Source organism: Canis lupus, chromosome 35 (assembly GCF_011100685.1).
Source record: "Canis lupus familiaris isolate Mischka breed German Shepherd chromosome 35, alternate assembly UU_Cfam_GSD_1.0, whole genome shotgun sequence".
Lineage (NCBI taxonomy): Eukaryota > Metazoa > Chordata > Mammalia > Carnivora > Canidae > Canis > Canis lupus.
The window spans coordinates 17,793,864-17,812,616 of record NC_049256.1 but is presented as its reverse complement, the minus strand read 5'-3'; the positions used below and the strand labels follow the sequence as shown (position 1 = coordinate 17,812,616).

General features: G+C 41.9%; 1 pseudogene; it reads right to left on the bottom strand.

Moving 5' to 3' along the window:
- Positions 1-11,399: 11,399 nt before the first annotated feature.
- On the bottom strand, positions 11,400-12,873 carry LOC610470 (annotated as a pseudogene).
- Positions 12,874-18,753: the final 5,880 nt, after the last annotated feature.

Here is an 18,753-nt window from a genome sequence, read left to right as displayed (position 1 = left end):
AGCTTTGTCCGCCTGCATTCGTCCCGGCTAATTAGTCCTCGGCCCTAGGTACTCAACACCTGTCCCCTTTAAAAGGACAAGAAATGCACGGCCAAAGGACGCTGAGCCACACAGACATCAAGAGAGCGTGGCTCGGCTGCAGGGATTTTCAGGGTCAAAAGCAGGGAAGAGGGATTATAGGGGATGGAATGGAAGCTAGGCTGTGTCCTCGCCCTGGAGCTGTCGACGTCCCACTGCTGTAGACTCCGGCACAACCGCGCTCCCGCAGGCCCTCGTCCCAACCTTGGGTGCCGGCTCCTCAAATTTCCTGTTAAGGCGAAACCTGTTCGCGTCCCAGGGCTTTGGAGCTTAATTTGAATCCTCCGGCCCAGACATGATTTCCGCTTCCTCCGAACTATATAGGGCACCTTTTATGTTTATATCTTAATAGACGTCCCTATCTCATAAAGCTGATTCAGTGATAGGAGTATGTTTTTGTATCCCGGTGCCATCCTACTGAAGACCTCCAGGGGCCACTTACTGTGGTTGCCCATGTTATTATTGATGTCAGTCTTTTTTTCTTTTTTAAGATTTTCTGTTTTTATTCATGAAGGACTCACACAGAGAGAGGCGGAGACACAGGCAGAGGGAGGAGCAGGCTCCCTGCAGGGAGCTGGATGCGGGACTCGAACCCAGGACCTCGGGATGACAACCTAGGCCGAAGGCAGATGCTCAACCACTGAGTCACCCAGGTGCCCCCAAGAGTCATTCTTGACTTTGGGAAATAGAATAGTAAAAGGTGTGACTTTTGCCCTTAGGTTCAGTAGCTCATATGATTAAAGGGGAAGGACGTTTCATGAAGCACTTGAAGACGAATTTAAGACAGTATAGTAAGAATCTAAAATAGGGAAGGATCGTGGTGATGTCTAGCTAGCAAGGTTACCCTTAACAAATTTGGTTTTAAAAACGGTGAGGAAGTTGTAACATTTAAGCAAATAAGCATTCCAAGTTTTGGGGGATGGGAGTGGCGGGGGGGGGGGGGGGGGGAGCAGGAGAAGCAGGAAGAAAGGAAGATGATAGGGAATGAGTGTGAAATATCGTATAAGTATTAGAGGCATAGACTTTGTTTTGAATAACATCCATTAGGTAGCACCTGGCGCAGGGCCACCCACATATTTATACATTTATAGTAATTAGGACTCTTGGGTGCTATTGTTGGAAAAACAATTCTAACTGATTTTTTTTAAAGATTTTATTTATTTATTCATGAGACACAGAGAGAGACAGAGAGAGAAAGAGAAAAGCAGAGACACAGGCAGAGGGAGAAGCAGGCTCCCTGCAGGGAGCCAGATGCGGGACTCCAGGATCAGGCCCTGGGCCGAAGGCAGAGGCTCAACCACTGAGCCACCCAGGTGTCCCACTGAGCCACCCAGGTGTCCCTCTAACTGATTTAAGAGAGATAAAAGTAAGTGAATTTATTGACTTGCATAACTAAAAAGTTCAGGAATAGTTTAGGTTTCAAGAATATCTAGTTACAGATGATTGCTTAAGAAATCACCTCTTAAAAAAAAAAAAAAGAAATCACCTCTTTTTTGGTTTCTTTTTGTTTTCTTTCTTTCTTTCTTTTTTTTTTTTTTTTTTTTTTTTAAGATTTTGTTTGTTTATTAGTGAGAGACACAGAGGGGCAGAGACAGAAGCAGGTTCCACTCACCATCCTGGGTCTCCAGGATCACACCCTGGGCTGAAGGTGGCGCTAAACCACTGAGCCACCTGGGCTGCCCTCCTTTTTGGTTTATTTTCTGACTTGGCCTTTGAGGAAAGTAAGAATGTTTCTGTTTCAGTGATTTAAAACAACAACAACAACAACAAAATTCTAACTGGCTTGAACAAAAACATTTTTTTGCCTTTGTATATCAAGTTCCGGGGTTGTACATAATATAAGAACATTCAGTGGGTCATATAATAGGCATCCCAAAAGAGAGAAGAGAGATCAAATTCAACAGAATGATGGCCCCAAATTTTCTAGAATTGAAGAAAGACTATGCTTTAGATTGAAAGAACATCGAGTCTTGAGAAAATAACATATACGTGATGATGAATTTAAGCAAAGAGAAAAGTTTAACGATCTTAATAGTAATCAAAACATAAACTACTGACAAAGAAATGACATTTACACTGGAAGCTAAGTTTTTGAAAGTAAAAAGTAGGTGCTGAAGAGTGTAGAATGAATATATGTAGTACTGAGGCGAAATTACCGACAACCCAGAATGTTAAAACCAGGTAAATAATCACTCAAGAATGAAGATGTGTGGGTAGCCCCGGTGGCCCAGCGGTTTGGCAACGCCTTCAGCCCGGGGTGTGATCCTGGAGACCCAGGATCAAGTCCCATGTCAGGCTCCCTGCGTGGAGCCTGCTTCTCCCTCTGCCTGTGTCTCTGCCTCTCTCTCTCTCTCTGTGTCTGTCATGAATAAATAATAAAATCTTAAAAAGAAAAGAATGAAGATGTGATGTAATGCACTACTGCCAATCCAAATAACATACTGATCAACCCTAGCCCCTTTCCATCACACTCAGCTAAGAATAGAAGCCTCAGGGATGTAGAAAGAGAAGTATTTATGACTCAAGAATATAAATGGATTCTGGAAAGATGGTAGTATATGAGTTTTGAATCTCCATGGATCCCTACATAGAAACAGACTAGATGATGAAACCAAGAATGCAAGAAACAGCGGAAGTAATGACACATATCACCACAAACCCCAAAATATAAGAGGATGAGGTCAAACAAATGCAAAACATGTGCAGTGTCAATGCCAAAAAAATGAGATCAAAATTGTAAAGATGTTAAGAAAATGATGTAAGAAATGAAAGACAAGGGATCCCTGGGTGGCGCAGTGGTTTGGCGCCTGCCTTTGGCCCAGGGCGCGATCCTGGAGACCCGGGATCGAATCCCACGTCGGGCTCCCTGCTTGGAGCCTGCTTCTCCCTCTGCCTGTGTCTCTGCCTCTCTCTCTCTCTCTCTCTCTCTCTATCATGAATAAATAAATAAAATCTTTAAAAAAAAAAGGAAATGAAAGAGCAAAATAAGAGCTCAGAAATGAAGTGATAGAATTTGGGAAAGAGTTAGAAATTTTTTTAGAAATGGTATCTGAGGGATCCCTGGGTGGCGCAGCGGTTTGGCGCCTGCCTTTGGCCCAGGGCGCGATCCTGGAGACCCAGGATCGAATCCCACGTCAGGCTCCCGGTGCATGGAGCCTGCTTCTCCCTCTGCCTGTGTCTCTGCCTCTCTCTCTCTCTGTGACTATCATAAATAAATAAAATAAAAAAAAAAAAAAAGAAATGGTATCTGAAAAGAATACTAAATTAGAAGGAACACAGGAGTAAACAAACACAACAGTGTCTGAAGAGAACTAGAATTTGAAAATGAAGTTTTAAAAATCAAAATAGTTTAGAGAAAGAAATCACTTTACAGAAATGGTAGGCTTTGAAGATTGGCAAAGAAGATCCAAGGTATGGGTACAGAAGCCCAGATAAAGAACACCAAAGCCAGTTAACAGAACAAATACAACACATGATAATTTAAACTTTTCCTGAAATACAAATATGTTTTTATATTTATATATATTCACATGTTACCGTAATATATATTCATATGTATATTCCCATATATTTTTAAAACCTCATATTGAAAGCGCATACTGTGAAAACAATGAATAACAAGTTGTATTTTAGTAAAAACTACTAGACTTTACATTTTGATCATTTAGACCTACATTTATGAGAGAAAACTGGATTGTCATAGGACTTCAGCCTTAACACTTCACTTGAGAAGAAAATGGTGAAGCATTTAAAATATTCAAAGAAAGAAAATGAGAACCAACAATTTTGTATCCAGCAAAACTGACTTTTAAGTATAGAAACAGGCTAATTTGTTATCAAGATGGAAGACCTCAGAGAACGTTACTCACTTGAGTTCTTCCTGAGGAATCTAGAGAGTGAAGCTCAGCAACCAAAATGACTAACAGGCAATGACAGAAGGACAGTGGTTAGCATGAAATCTTTAATTATGTCTAGCACCAAGACGAAATGAGGATGTATTTCCATCAGGGTACAGTCAAGTGACAAACCACTGAGTAATTTGAAGGGAGAAAGTTTGCTATAAAGCATTATTAATGGAATTGGAGTGAAGTTGGTGAGTAAGAAGCAAAGAGAACTACCATGTAGGGGCAGTAGATCTGGGGAGCAGCCACAGCTCCCAGCACTGAAATTGAGTGGCCAAGGAAGAGCTCCTCACCCCCACCCCTACCCCCACCCTGGGGCTGGACCTTGCTGGAGAGGACACAACTGTCACTCATTGCTGGACACTGAAGCTTACCTAAGTGTGGCCACAGTTGGACTTGTTAGAAATCCTCTCTCTGGAGTGTTTGAGGAAGCTAACCACAGGATAGCTTTTCTCAGGTGCCCTATCTCAGAATTCACCTCAGAGTATCCAGAGAAATCACTTACAGGAAGGTGCTTTGCCAGCAGCCCACCACTCTGAAGCCATCCAAGGGAGGGTGTGGTGGGGAAAGCGGTCTGGGAAGTTGCTGTGTGTTGTTGGCCACTGGGCAGTACTAAAATGAACCATGCACCCTGCAGGAACCCAATGAGGTGAGCACATGAAAACCAGAAACGGAAGCCTCTTCATCCCCCAGTGGCCCTCCAGTGCCCTCTACTAACAAGGCCTAACATTTGACCAACTGGCATGGAAGAAGTATTTATAGAGTTCAGCCCCATTATTGCAGAGCAAGCAAAGATTTGGAGCTGAGAGTCCATAAACAGACATCTAATACAGGGTTAAAAGAGTATAATTTGAGATGGATTTATATTCTGTAATACTGATACAAAATTACTATAAAACTGGGAGTATGGGGAGAATGTAGGCAAAACATTTTAAAGTATAATGATGGTAAATTTTAGTATCTTGAGGATGTGTGTATAATGTTATAAAATGAGTAATTATCATTAGTATGAACTTTTATCTATCTGTCTGGTTTTCTGGTTCTTTTCAGTAGTGGTCATCATCCTTATTACCTGGACTGTGGTCGTGAAATACGATGTCCCACTAAAAGAAACAAGGGCTTCTTGGAAGGATGGATGATTCTAGATCTGGGGTGGGAGATGCATAAAATGAGCATGGTATATCTTGTTAAAACTAGAGAGCAGAGGAATTTTAAAGCCTTCTAGAGTTATGTCCAGTGGACCCAGAAGCCAACTTCAGAGGCTCCCATTGGCCAAAGATCAGATAATTTGAGTTTCGGTAAGGGTAATAATTAGAATGAACTGTAACACATTACACATAAATTCATAATAATGTATAATCTTATCTAAAGGATTGAACTAGAGTCTCATCAGGTGTCTGGGATCTAACTATCAATTTGTATGAAATAAAAGACAAAAAAGCACGTTGAAGTACACCACTACTGTGCAGTTTGCAAAATCCAGTCTGAGGAATTGTACAAATCAAACTACTGAGTTCTTCAAAAGACATTGTAGGGAAAAGAAAGGAATAGGGAGAACCATTAGATTAATGGAGATTTAAAAGGCACCAAATTAAAGAAAAGAGCAAGACTAAATTATACTGTCTAGGGATACACTTAAGGAAATACAAGAAAAGTGATCAAAGTCAAGATAGTGATTACTTTTGGGGGAGGGAGGGGCTCATGTTTGGGATAGAGCTCACAGGCTTCTGGGGTGGCTGACAAAATTCTGTTTCTTGATTTGGAAAGTGATTACAAGGATGCTCACCTTCTAATATACCATCAAACTGTTAAAGAAATTGACAAATGGAATTTTTTTCATTCACACCCAAACTCTGAAGGATATACTTCAGCAGAAAGGAAATGGAACTCAGAAAAAAGGAGTGCAATGTGAAAATGAAATGGCTTAAGAAAATTAATTCTCAAGTTAAATGAGATTGAGAAGAATTGTCTTGAGAAGCACAGTGATTGACCCTGTGTACTCATCTCTTTTCCAGAACACCTATTGAAAGGAAATAAATGAATAAAGTTATAACCTACAGGTGGATGTAGTTTTGCAAGATAGAAGGTCCTGACCTAAGGAGGAGAGGCTTGGGACGGATGTTTTGGAAAGTGGAAGTGAAGTACAGTGCTGACAGGAAGAAGATTAAATAAAAGTCTTTTTTTTTAATTTTTTTAAAAATTTTTATTTATTTATGATAGTCACAGAGAGAGAAAGAGAGAGAGGCAGAGACACAGGCAGAGGGAGAAGCAGGCTCCATACACCGGGAGCCCGATGTGGGATTCGATCCTGGGTCTCCAGGATCGCGCCCTGGCCAAAGGCAGGTGCCAAACTGCTGCGCCACCCAGGGATCCCCTAATAAAAGTCTTTATCAGTGACTCTTCGTACCCAATTCTCCCCGCCAGACCTGTTCTTGAAATTCCCAAGTGAGATACGGGAGTAGTCTTCTTTTAAGAAATTAGTTAGTCCCAGAGAAAGCCTATGTGTTGCCATTGGTGGGTCCAAGAACAAAAAGTTTGGTTTGCCAGCTTATCACTCTGCCCCAAACCTACCAATAGATCAAAATAAGAGTACAAGATTAGGAAAAGAGCTTTCCAAGATAGAAGTGAAATCTATTAATATATTAGAGTTGTAGAGAATAATATTGATGAACATTTGACAATTTTTTGAAAAAACTTAGGTATAAAATCAAACATTTTAAAGATTTTTATTTATTCATGAGTGACACAGAGAAAGAGGCTGAGACATGGGCAGAGGGACTCGATCTCAGGACCCTGGGATCACAACCTGAGCTGAAGGCAGATGCTCAACTGCTGAGCCACCCAGGCTTCCCAAAACCAAACATTTTAAAAAGATAGGCCATCCTCAGTACCAGGAAAAGTAAGCCTTTCCTTGCTACCCAGAAAGGTCCATATGGTGTTGTTTTGAGTTGCTGTCTTAACTTAAAGAGAAACTTTTGCAATGTCTGGAGCCCTTACTGTCCTACAAAAGGAGGAGATATCCTCAGATTCCTTGTGGCAGTACAATTTAGATGGCCTCAATCTTGATTTCCAAAGGAACTGTACATCTACAGAAGGAAAAATGATATATACATCATAAATCTGAAGAGAACCTACGAGAAGCTTCTGCTGGCAGCTCATGCTATTATTTCCATGGAAAACCCGGCTGATGTCATGTCGCACGCATCCTCTAGGAATCCTGGCCAGCGAGCTGGGCTGAAGTGTGCTGCTGCCCCTAGAGCCACTTGTTGCTGGCCACTTCACTCCTGGGATCCTCACCAACTAGTTCTGGGAGCCACTCCTAATGGATACTGACCCCAGAGCTGACTACCAGCCTCTCAAAGAAACATCTTCTGATAACCTGTCTACATTGCTGCATGAAACACAGACTCTCCTCTGCTCCGTGTGGATATCACCATCCCTTGCAACAATGAACTTCCTCGGCGGGTCTGATGCGGTGGATGTTGGCCCTAGAGGTTCTGGCATACATGGCAACATCTCCTGTGGACTCCCATGGGAGATCATGTCCAATCTCTCCTTCAACAGAGATCCTAAAGAGATTGAGAAGAGCCTGAAAATCACACTGCTGTTGAAAAGGCTGTGGCCAGGGAGGAACTCCAGCCTAAATGGATTGTTGCAAGTCCCAAGTGTACTGCCACTGTGCCTAAGGTCAGAGGCTGGTCTGCAGGTGAGCAGGGGCCCTCTGTGCCTACCCAGCTGTTCCCTACCATAGCCTGGAGCACTCAGCTTGCCAGGCAAGACTGGTTTGTGGCTCCTTCTGCCCATACTACCAAATGGGGAGGAATAACGACTGAGTAGTCTCAGACTGTTCCACAGACTTTTAAGCAGGAAATGGACATGAGGTGATGGAAAATAAACAGTTTTTAAAAATACCAGGGGAAACAAACAAACAAACAAACAAACAAAAAACAAACCCAAGAAAGGAAAGGAAACACAGTCATAATTGCAACTTGGCTCATTATTGAATAGTATTTCTAAGATTCGTAATAATATCAATACTATTGTTTCAGCCAAAATTGTAATGTGTTACTTTGAGAGGATGGGAAATAAAAGAGGTAGGAGAAGGCATAAGGTAGCGAAACACTGATCTCCTTTATGAAGAGTCAACAGACACCTAAATGACATGACATCTAAAGGTGAGATATAAAGAAATTGAAGTTAGCATATTATTTAGAAATATGGAGGCAAATGTCAGATGAAACAGCTGAAAGAATTTAAAATACTCAGGGTCACCTTCATGGAAATTAAATGGAGGCTTCCCTTTTTCAAGACACGTACACCTGTCAGGAAGATAATGTAATATTCTGATTTTGTAAAAGCAAAAACAAAAAACATGTCACCAGCAAGAAAATAGATAATATTCATGCTGTGAATACACTTGCTAGGGTTATGCAGTGCACACCCTGCACACGACACCAGTGAGCTTGCTTCCAGGGAACAGGATGGGGTGTCCAATGTGGGGCAGAGTATGCCGTTTTTCTTCTACTCTTTGAGTGTTCTTTTTTAAGATTATTTATTTATTTATTATTTATTTATTTATTTATTCATGAGAGACAGAGAGGCAGAGACACAGGTAGAGGAAGAAGCAGGCTTCTCACGGGGACCCCAATGCGGGACTTGATCCAAGGACCCCAGGATCATGACCTGAGCCAAAGGTAGACACTCAACCACTGAGCCACCCAGGTGCCCCTACTATTATTTGAGTTTTTAAAGAAACTATTACTTTGGTGGCAAGGAAGTAAGGAAAGATGAAAAAGGAAATAAAAAAGAAAGTGCGGGGGGGGCTGATTTCATGGCTGAATAGAGAGGGTTCAAATAATGTCACCAGGATCTGGCTTCTGTGCCAGCAATGCAAACTCTGCTGTTAGGATAAAAAAAAATGGTTTTAACCTTCACATTCCATATTCCTGGTCTTGAGCAGGTGCACACTTTGAAAAGTTGTGTGCATATCAGTTAAGGGACAGAGAATCAGTGAAAGAAGATAACAATAGAGGAAAAGAACTTTTACAGAATCAAATAGTAGTAGAAGGTTAAAAAAATGTTTAAAATATAGCAGGAAAATCAAGGAAAACAGAGATGGAGAAAAGAGCACAGAATGATAGAGGACTTTGCTGACTTTGAGAGAACAGTACCTCGGAACAGGGGAAGCCACATCAGTCTATTGCAGTGGTTTACAAAATCTGGTTCCTGGACCAGAAATAGCATCTCCTGGGAATGTGCTAAAAATGCAAATTCTTGGGTCTCACGTTAGACCTTCTGAATCAGAGACTCTGGACCTGAGGGTCTGCCAATCTGTATTTTAAGGAGACTTCCAATTGATTCTGAAGCACGCTAAAGTTTGTTGGCAGTGTACAACCCTTAGGGGATCGATACTGGAAAAGACTACTCCCTTTCCCCATACAGAACATGCCTTTGGAAAGCTCAGTAAAATCTGCAGTAGCTGGCAGCATAGAATTGTGTACATAAAGCGTCAAGGGGGCCATTTTATTTATTTTTTATTTTATTTTTTTTTAAGGGGGCCATTTTAATTCCTCCTCTGTAGTTGTTAGGAAATGTTTTGGATTTCACATCCAGACTAGAAAATTTTACTTTAAACACATTTGAGACTTTTAGTTGACATGAATAACAAGATTGCAGAAAGGTGACTTTATCTGATTCTTACTCTGGCCTCCAAGGTTTGGGTCGGTGTGGCAAGAACACTTGACATGAGATCTATTCTTTTAACAGATTTTTAAGTATACAATATTGTTAACTGTAGATGCTATATTGTACAGCAGATCTCTAAAGCTATACATCTTGCATAACAAACTTTATATCCATTAGCTTTTGGGTTTTATTACCAGGGATCCTTTTCCCCTTTGAGCAACAGCATCCTGCCCCATCCCCATTCTTTCTATTCTCGTGGGAATGGGACTGTCAACTACCATTCTACCAACCTGCCCTCTCCTCCTCACAGTTGGGTGAATTGGGTTTTTGTCTAAGTAGAGCTTGAATCTTGAATGGTGACTGCAGGTGGTTGGATACCTATCAGTCTAAACAGACCGTCTGTGAGCTTCTGTTACTGGATCCTCGGATTGTCCATGGTTCTCGATCACTTTAGAGTCGTGCTCACCTTTCCCTTTGATTCTGTGAGTCACCCATTATTCTAGTAATATCCCCCCCCCCCCGCCATTAGCCAGTGTCAGATTCTTTGGATTACAATCCCAAAATAATAACCATCACAGAATAATATTCACAAAACTCAGTACCAGTTGAGCCACACATAAAATAGACTCATTTTTCATTATTCAGCATCTCACTGGAGAACTAAGCCTCCTCCCATTCTTAATCTGTTGTTCTGATGAGAACTGACTGTGGCCCTCTGGCCTTGCCAATAAGCACATCCACTAGCCACAGGTTCAGGGATAGAGTCATCTCTGGGATTTTGCCATCTGAAAGGAGGTACCCATCATTCACTAGACTGCCAGCCACATGCAAGGATAGTATGATCCTATAGCTGCTGATGGCCATTTTTGATGCCACATGAATGATTTTTTGCCTGAAACTGAGACCAACGTAGAGAAGGGTAGAACCAAGAGATGGAGAAACAGGGACACCTGGGTGGCTCAGTGATTGAACGTCTGCTTTTGGTTCAGAGCGTGATCCGGAGTTCTGGGATTGAGTCTCGCATCAGGCTCCCCGCAGGGAGCCTATTTCTCCCTCTGCCTATGCCTTTGCCTCTCTCTGTGTGTGTGTGTATCTCATGAATAAATAATTAAAATCTTTAAAAAAATGATGGAGAAACAAAATACTCTTGTGACATGTTTCTCTCTTGGATTCAGTAATGTCTGAAACCATCTCCTTGAAATTTTTTAGAGTTGCTGGAGCTAGTAAGTCCCTTTTCCCTTTGTTTCTGTTACAACCAGAAGAATCCTACTTTGGGTAGGGATTCCAAAGTTCTTCACATTGTTTTTTTGTCAGTGAACTAAATAGCTTACTAGTTTTCCATGAGAAGGAAAGTTGATCACTGTTTATAGCTTTCTGCAATTATTCACTTTCAACAAACTTCCTTAGAGCTGGGCCATAAAATATTTAAGTGGTTCTATCTGATGTTGCTCTTGAAAGTCTTTCTTCTCATTTATTTCAAAGCACTGCCCCCTAGTCACAGACCAGTGATGTTGATGTTTTTTCCTTGGTGGGTAGCCCTTGGTCACCTAGGCATTCTGCTCCTCATAATCCTGTAGTCTGGCTATAGTCATTTCAGGAGTACCGTGCACCAGTGGGTCTCAATTCTGGCTGCACACTATAATCTCTGAGGAGCCTTTAAAAACCACCCATGTCTGGGCCCCACCCCTAAAGATTCTAATATAACTGGTCTTTTTTTTTTTTTTCTTCCAGTTCTAAGATTGCTTTTTTATTACCTCCATGGTTTTGAAGCAGTTCATGACCAGCACAGTGCTTTGGGAACATTTTTGTTTTTAACAATAAATGAAAACATTTCTCTGACAAAAAGACATATGTTCCTTCAATAGGTAAGAAAAGCTTCCCGCCCCTCCCCACTTTGCCCTCCCCTCTGGCTGGAGCAGTCTCCACGGGGACCCAGACTACTACCCTAGAAACATTCAGCAAAGCGACCCTTAGCCTTCCTGACCCCCTTCCCCAGCAGTGGGGATGAGGGCAACATATTCCTCATGGGCCATTTGATCTTGAGGTTCTTCAAGGCTGATTCCAAGCTCTTCACATCCCAGATGCTCATGCTCATCCATTCCTGTGGTGCAGAACTGTGAGCACTCAGCCTTGCCCCCGCTGAGCCCGAGATCTGGCTCACGCTGTTCTTATGCACTGAGTCCAGGCCGGAGCCAGGAGCCACGCTGCCCTCTGAGCTCGCCTTCTTGTCCAGATTCTGGAAGCGCTTTCGGGCGGTCAGGCCACGCTGCGAGCTTTGCTTGGGCACGTCCAGCCGCCCACCAGAACTCAGTGTCCCTGTGGTGCTGTCATAGGTAAACAGCGCCGGAAAACAGTCGTGGCCTGCTGCCACCAGACTGTTTTCTGTGATGAAGGTCAGGGCCAGCAGTGGCAGCGTTTCAGAGGCCAGAGTGGCAACAGCTATTTTCTTGTCGGCATCGGCTAGGCACACGGTGCTGTCGTGGCTGACCCAGGCCACGCGGCTGCCACTGGCTGGAAAGAGGTGCCGTGCACCCAGCCACAGCTACTGCTAGACTCAAACATCAGCTCCCCAAAGGGCATCTTGGAGCCCCACGGGGTGGGTGCTGGCCGCTCCTCCACCTCCTTGATGTAGGCCGAGAAGATCCTGCACTTGAAGTCGCAGGAGCCCCTGCCAAGAGCACATTGTTGGGGTGCCAGTCCAGGCTGAGGACCGTGGAGCAAATGGGCTTCTTGATGCGCTTGCACACCCACCAGTCATTTTCCTGCTCAAAATAGCAGATGGAGATGACACGGGAGCCACTACCCACAGCAAACTTGTTCTCATGGGGGGCCCAGCGCACACAGCAGGCAGCCCGGTTGATCCGCAGGATGACTAGTGTGGGCTTCCATGTGCAGCCCTTCAGCGTCCATACGTAGGCATTGCGACCTGTATTCGATTACTCTCAGGGGCCCAGTCAATGCCTGTCCACCTGCCCATTGTGCTCCTTGAGCTCGTGGACCTTGACCCACTTGGCCCCGCTCTTCTCATAGATGTGCACCTGATGGTTGTTGGGACAGATGGCAATCTGGGTGCGGTCCTTGTTCCAGGCGTGGCAGCTGATGGGCTCCACCAGGAAGCTGTGGTAGGCCATGGCCGCTTAGCTCCTGGGGCGCCCCGGCCGCGGACTCTGGGCAGTCGACACCCCAAACCGGCTCTGGGCCCTGCGCGGTGCCGCAGCCACTTCCTCCTATAACTGGTCTTGATGAGGGTCTGGCCATCTGTGTTTTCTAAAAACTCCCAAGGCAATTCTATTGCTAGATTTAAAAGAAGACACACATTACATCTCTAGATTGGCCTAGCTGGTTCTAACTAAAAAATGTTGGTGATTCTTTTCTCCAGGGTTCCTCAAGCGACTAGGTAAATTTTCTTTACCTCCTCTAGCCAGAAGTTCATATCTGTACCCATCTTCCTCAACTTACAATGGGGTTAAGTCCCAAGAAACCCAGCAAAATGGTGAAAAAAACTAATACACATGATTTGCAGAACATCATATACAGCCTAGCCTACCTTTAACATGCTCAAAATTACACTACGGTTGGGCAAAATCATCTAGCACAAAGCCTATTTGATAATAACATGTTGAAGATCTCATGTTATTTATTGAACACTGTTCTGAAAGTGAAAGCAGATGGTTATAGGGGACAGAGTGGTTGGCTGTCAGTGTATTGGTTGTTCACCCTTGGGATCGCGGGGCTGGCAAGGAGCTGCCACTGCACTGCATCATAGGAGAGGATCACACCACATACCACCAGCCCTGGAAAGATCCAAATTCAAAGTTCAAAGTATAGTTTCTATTGAGTGCCTATCACTTTTGCACCATCACAAAGTCAAAGTCAGGGATTGTTTATAGTCATTTCCTGAGCATTTTAAGTTACAAATACTATGCCAAGTATTAGGAGTACAAAGGTGAATTAAGTCCCAGTCTTTGTAGTTGAGGAGCTATAGCATAGATGGGAGAGATTGTTAGGTAATTAAGTTTGAGGCAAAAATGTGACCTTAAAGAAGGAGTGGTCAGTTTTATTTGCCAAGAGGCAGGTTTGACTCAGGAAAGACTTTATATAGGAGGTGACTTTGAGGTGAGCTAAGTCTTAAAAGTATTTATTACAAGAACCAATAATGAAGCCTATTCCAGGGAGAGGGTGCAACATGAACAAAGTTCATGGAAATAGCTAAGCTGTTATTTATGGTCTGCGATGGACTGAGTAGAGACAAATCTGGAAAAGTAGGGAGGGGCTGGATTAGGAAGGGCTTTTGTCCCTTATAAGAGAGTTTGGGACTTTATCTGGTGGACAGCAGAAGCTATTGGTGGGAAATAAACTCAGGGAGACAAACTCAGTCATATTTATTTTATTTTATTTTTTAAGAAACCTCTCTGCAGTAGCCATGTGGGAGGTAGGTTAGAATGGTGTGAGATTGAAGGCAGGAACTCCGGGTAGGAGACTGTCATTTAGATAAGATAGCGCCTCTGCCAGGACAACAGCAAGGGGAGGTAAAGGAAAGGAGGCATCTGAGTGACATTAAGGAAGCCCAGCTTGCAGAATTTGGTGAATGGATTTGGGGAGAGCAAGAGAAAGAGCACGGTCTCTGGTTTGGATGCCTGAGTGAAGACAGCAGGAAGCACAAGAAAGTTAAAGGGAGAACCCATGAGATGTCCAAGGGGTACTGGCTGTTGACTATATTGTGTCTGTAAAGATACAGATTGTGGTGTCAAAAGGATGCAGGTGGTCCTTCAAGTAGTGAGTAGATAGAAAATACCCTGAAATAACAAGAAAAGAAAGCCAAGAACAGAGGCTAGGGTAATATTGAAGAAAGAAAGGAAAGAAAAAAGACTGCGAAAAAAAAAAGTGAGGTGGGAAGGTTCCATGAGAAGGGAGCTATACCTGGTGTTGAAGCTATAAATAAATCAAAAGAGAATGGAAATGATGGTGGGCCACTCTGCCTCTTTCTCCCTCTTTTTGTAATAGCACCCCAGTCTCCTCTTACTGATGACCCACCCCCTCCCACTGTGTGCAGCTGGAGGGGGGCTGTCAGCCCATTCTGCTAGTGGGGAGGCCACGCCCACCTGGGACTTGGAAACTAGAGCCAAGTGACCAGAGGTGGCATACATTTTATATCAACATCAGTCTCTGATAAGACTATTGATTATTTGTTGCTATCTACGTTTCTTCCTTTAATTTTAGAGGCTGTAATAGCCTTCCATTATTTTTTTAAGACTTTATTTTAAAATAATTTCTATACCCAACATGGGGCTTGAAACTACAACTCTGAGATCAAGAATTGCACGCTCTACTGACTGAGCCAGCCAGGCGCCTTCCCAATAAATTATTCTTAAATGTAGGTTCACAAGTGCCAGTTTATGATATTTCTAACTAAAGAGTCTTAACTGGATTTGGCCCTAAGTAGGTCACTGAGGGTTTGCTGAGTAGTTTCATGGGATGAAAGGTGAAAAGTTGATTGAAGAGAGAAGGGAAGGTAAGAAGAGATAAGTGAATTTTTGAAGGAGTTTGTTTTAGAAGAGAAGGTATTAAGATAGTAGCTAATTACTTTTGCTATGTCTGAATCCATGTTTTTCTAGGACAATGGAAATGAGAGTTCCTGAAAACTGAACAGCCATGAATTTGCTCTTTTAGGATGGATTGTATATGACAGTCACCCCATGATAGGCAAATTGCTCTTTAAAATGTCTACTTCAGAATAAAGCTTTGTTTGATGTGATAAAGGGATAGAAAGCAATTAGAAAAAATAACAATACCTCCACCACTGGTTTCTTCCAGAAAAATGTGCAGTGCACCAAATAAAAGATTAGGTTGAAAAATAACTGGATTTTGAGAGCACTTGGGTGGCTCAGTCAGTTAAGTGTCTGACTTGATTTTGGCTCAGGTGATCTCAGGGTGGTGAGATTGAGCCCTGGGTTGGGTTCTGTGCTAGACTAGGTGTGGAGCCTGCTTAGGATTTTCTCTCTGTCTGCCCCCCCCAAAATAATAATAATAATAATAATAATAATAATAATAATAATAATAATAATAAATATTTGATTTTGGTACTAAATTTTAGAAATACATGTAAAATAAGGCATCATTTTTCTTTAGTCAAACTTGGAGTGAATTGCTATATGATGCTTTTCTGCCCTCCAGTGGTTGTTAAAAGGCATTGAGAAATGTATCCTCTGCTTTTAAATGTTCTAGAAGGGTATATGTTTTTTATAACAGAATTTTTGATTTTAGGAATTCAAAGTGATTTATAAATGCATCAGCATTCACGAGATGCACATATTCTTAAAAACAGGCAGCACTCATCAAGCAACCCAAGCCTCATATAGTAAACTGACTTTCGGCAACCAGTAGGTGGAGGAATTTCCAAAGCTAAGAACTCCACCACACTGTCGAAACCCAGCTCCAGAACCTAAGGATCTTAAAAATAATCCCTTCAGTCTTCATTTGATACTAACAGAAACCAAGGACTGTTGACTAGCTCCAAGTTATGTGTACGGATACATGTAGTGCCCACAAAAAGCCTGAAAGGAAGGACGATTTTAGGGTTAGAATTAGATTGTTGCTTTTGAAATCTAAGAATTGGGAGTGAAAATGAAAGCTTTTAAGGTATGGACAGCAATGAGAAAAGCTAAAAATAAGTCGATGTGTGAAGAAAGTGACATCAGGAGGAAAGAAACCAACAAAGAAGTGTTCCGGTCACATGTCAGAGAAGAGTATGGTGCCCAGAAAGTTCAAGGTGGGAGGCTGAGTGTGGCTCCCACCCCGTCAACATTGGAAAACTATTATGAAAGACAGAGGACAAATATTTATAAAGTGTTGGTACAAATAAATGTTGAAAACATCCATTTGCTTCTGCTTGCTGCGCCTTTATTAGCAGTGGAAGCAACCAATCCAGGGGAAAACCACAGAAGCTCTTGAGCAGCCAGCTTAGCTTAGCCCTTTTACACTCAACTCAGATTTTTCCCTTGCAGTTTCTTGGTCATGGTACCACTCCTTCCAGATTTCTCCCTGAGCTCTCTCCAGCACATAGCCAACTAGCTTAATGCCCCTCTCTCCCTCCTCATTATTATTTACTCTATTTACATGACACCCCCACATTGTGCTGTTGTCATAAAGTAGAGCTCCACTGCCAGACCGTGAAACTTCAACCCAACTTCATCCAGTTCCCACTCTCTTCTTGACCCACTCACTCTTGCAGTCAAAAGAATAAAAAAAGTTCACGTTTCTGGTTGCTTCTCCATTTTCTCTTTTGTCATAGAGTTTTGTTGACCTGTATACTCTGTTTTAAATTTAATACCCTGGCTCACTTTATTCTTACTAACCACGATAATTTACCATCTTTTTATACAGTAAGCTTTCCCTACTCCCTACCTCCAGTCAATTTTGTGTACTTGAGTAAGCCATGTCATGTTTTTGCCTATCAGAATTGAAAAATTGTGAAGATTGATGGTACCCAGTGCTTATGAATTATAGATGAATGGGTTCCCTTGTGCACAGTTGGAAGGAGTGTAAATTTGCACAACTTTTTGGAAGGATAATTTAGTTGCATACACCAACATTCAGAATGTCTGAGCTTTGACTCATTAACTCCAGTTTTAGGAAACTGCCTTTCAGCAATATGAGAACTAGGGTATAAAGATACAAGTCAAGTATATTTTTCTGTAGGATTATATGTGAAAGGAAAACAATGAAAATAAATGAGATAGCCTTAAAAATTCAAAGCTAGGAATCAGAACAGTAGTGTAGCTTGTCAATAAGTTCAATAACTAGTGTTTTTTTTTTTTTTTGAAGAAAAAACAATACAATAAAATTCTGGCAACATTAATTAAGAAAAAAAGAAACTACAACTATAGAACATTAAGAAAGAATATAGAGTTGAAAACACCAAAACAGTTAAAAAAAAAAAAAGACATTCAGTTTCATTCCAAATAATCCAAATGGATTTTTAAAATATTTTTCTTATGTATTTGAGAGGGGAGGAAAAGAAAGAGAGCATGGGGGGAGGCAGAGAGAGAGGGCAAAGAAGACTCCCCATTGAACAGGGAGCTGATCCCAGGACCTTGGGACCATGACCTGAGCCGAAGGCAGACACTTAACCAACTGAGCCACACAGGCATCCCTCAAATGGATTATTGTTTAGAAAAAAAAAAATTGCTTAAATTGACTCAACACAAAAACCTAAAGGCATTTTTAACTGAAGAAATTTAAAAATCAAAGAACTGACTGTCTAATGGCTAATCTTTTAGTTACTTTTAAATTCTAGTTTTCTAACCTCATTGTTTTGATCAAACAATGCCTGTGTATTTTTTTCATTGTGGAATTTGACACTAATTTTGAATTATTGAATCAATTTTTAAATGTTTCATAAGATATTGGAAAAATAGTCAATATTATTGGCACTTTCTAGCTAACCTGCAAAACCCAGAATATTCATTTTTTTAAAGCTTTTATTTATTTATTCACGAGAGACACACAGAGAGAGAGAGAGGCAGAGACACAGGCAGAGGGAAAAGCAGGCTCCCTGCAGGGAGTCGGACGTGGGACTCCATCCAGGAACCCTAGGATCACACCCTGGGCTGAAGGCAGTGCTAATATTTGCCTACCTCTCAATCATTTTTAGTTGCAAAAGTAAAATATGCTTGTTATAACTAATTGAAACCACAAATAAATATTTTGCACCCCAAAGGATTGTCACATTGTCTATATAGATCTTTCTACATTGTCTTCTACTTTTTTAAAAGTAAAAAATATTTTAATTGTTAAAGTTCTTTAATATTTGCTTCATTAGGGGCACCTGGTTGGCTGTCAGTTAAGTATCTGTCTTTGGTTCAAGTCATGATCCCAGAGTCCTGGGATGAAGCCCCACATCGGGCTCCCTGCTCAGCGAGGAGCCTGCTCCCACTCCCTCTGGCTGTCACTCCCCCTGCTTGTGCACTTGCTAGCTCTCTCTCTGTCAAAGAAAATCTTTTTAAAAATTTACTTTATTAATTTATTTCTCCATTATTCCTTTAATATGCTTTGTTTCCTAACTTTTGCCAGAATGCTAATCACTCTA